General features: G+C 28.1%; 1 pseudogene; it reads right to left on the bottom strand.

Moving 5' to 3' along the window:
- Positions 1–850: 850 nt before the first annotated feature.
- Positions 851–2,264, bottom strand: LOC105561890 (annotated as a pseudogene).
- Positions 2,265–2,268: the final 4 nt, after the last annotated feature.

Raw genomic sequence — 2,268 nt, 5'->3', positions numbered from 1 at the left:
GTACAGCCCCTTTATTTCGGAAATAGAACATTTTAGAGAAAAATGTTTCAGATAAAAGTTATACGGTTTTAAAAGGGCTATACAATGAAAAAATAAATTTTCGAAAAAATAAATTTTTTATGATTATATGGAGGTCGCTGTCATTTTTGAAATGGAACTCCCTATTGTTTATTATACTATCTTATTCTACTAAATAATATGAACAACTTTTGTCTGAAACATTTTTTTATTTGCCTACTACTTTTTGAGATATTCAAGAGAAAAATTATAACTTTTTACATGTTTATTATAGCTTATAATATTTCGATAACTGTTTGTCGGAGGGAAAAGTAGTACAGGACTTTTTTACTTGATTTAGTCTCAGGAATATGCTGTTGCAATGGTGTTTCAATTATTGAAAATTTTTGTGTATGTAAATTTTATGTGTTACAATTAATACATAAACCATTGTTGTACTTATTGTTTACATAACTTTATTTAATACATTTGGTGTATTACAAATATAATCATGACCTATTTTTATGACTTTATTAATGGTTTTAATGTTTATAAATTTTAATATAACATATTGATCATCTATTACAGGCAATATATGCTTTACTTGTTTCCGTAATTCCTTATGATAAAATATTTTAGTATGAACAATTTTAAACGTACGAAGAACAATATACATATCATTTATAACTTTTACAAAAAATCTTATTGTGCCATACATTGTCGAATCAGATAAATCACTTGTTATTTTTACTGTATAACTATTAGTTTTATTACGTCTAGAATAAATTTCTGAAGTAAACGTTTCGCCTTTTATGTTTGCTCTACCAAAAATTAAAAAATCATCAGTCAGTACTTGATGTAGGAAATTTTTATCTTGGTCTGACAATGTCCAATCTGAAATATTTTTCTTTAAACAATCAACTGTTTTTTCTTTATGAAAATTAGTAATTTTACTCTTTAAAATAGTTACACCATATAATAAAGATAAATTATTAATAATTTCTTGGCCTATATTCTTGGATGCGTGTGATAAACTCGCTATTATTCCATTATAATTTTCAAATGAAAAGGCAGAAGTAGCCCATAAAGGACCCCAACGTTTAACACTAATGCCAAGATGCAGTAACTGGTGCACATTATATGTAAGCTGTCTGTCACCATAAAGATTTGGAATTTGCTTTACAAATATTTTTAACATATATTCTGCATCCTCAATATCAAGTAATTTTATATCACGTTTTAGTAAAATAAATATAGATTGAACAAGCAGAAGCCAATGTTGAAAATATGGTGTAGGTAAATAATTAAATAAGGTAGGGACGGAATAATATAGAAGCCAATTATAATATTCTGAAGCTTTGTAAAAGTGTACAAAGTTGAGACTTCTCGGCAATCTATTAAATGTATCTGGAGGTTTAATTTGTAGTAAATAACTGTCCATTTCATTTAAATGCTTTTTTATATTCCAAGGTCCATCTGTTTGCAACCATGTATTTAGAAACTGTTTTACAGTCCCAAGTAACACAGAATGCATATATTCTGGTACTACGCAAGTTGCAAGATCTAAAAATGGAAGTGCTGATATAATAGTGGGTCCTTTTACACCTTTAACATTGTTAATATTATCTTCGAATGCTTTTCGGCTTTGTTCAATCATTCTTTCATTAGTTCTCAATGTATAGCCATCTTCTACAAAAGGATAGATACGTACAGTTTTCTTGCCTTCAATTCTTAAACATTCCTGTAATTCAATTTCACAAATATTGCAACCGTACTGTCCGTTGAAATTGCATGTATTTAGTATTTGTGCTCTTGCAGGCGCGTCAGCTATTATTAATGGTACAACAATTTTTGTATTATAAAAAACTTTTGTTTGAGGATGAAGCCAATTTATTCCATCTTGGAAACATTTGTGTAATTTCAAACAAAAAGGATGTAAAAAAGTATTTATTAACGGTTTTTGGTTATCATACCATAATCCACCTATAATAATGAATTGTTCTCTCAGATATTGAGGTAATTCCATAATTTGAAACATTAAAGGCCAACAAATTACTTTTTGAACTTTTTGTGAGAGATAAGCCGTCGGTATTTAACATTAGTGTCAGATCGTATTCTCCTCTGTTTTGTCGGAAATTAACCCTTTTGTATTCAGATCCATCTGTTATATCAGATATTTCGAATCCACTCTTTAAACCACTTTTCTCAAATGTTTTTAATAGACTAGCTAAATTCCTATATTCAAAATAACACTTAATTTGTTCCATTACA

This window comes from Vollenhovia emeryi, unplaced genomic scaffold, assembly GCF_000949405.1.
Source record: "Vollenhovia emeryi isolate VEMERY1.0 unplaced genomic scaffold, V.emery_V1.0 DF945128.1, whole genome shotgun sequence".
Lineage (NCBI taxonomy): Eukaryota > Metazoa > Arthropoda > Insecta > Hymenoptera > Formicidae > Vollenhovia > Vollenhovia emeryi.
The sequence above is the reverse complement of the archived record's forward strand: the minus strand, read 5'-3'. Positions and strand labels throughout refer to the sequence as shown.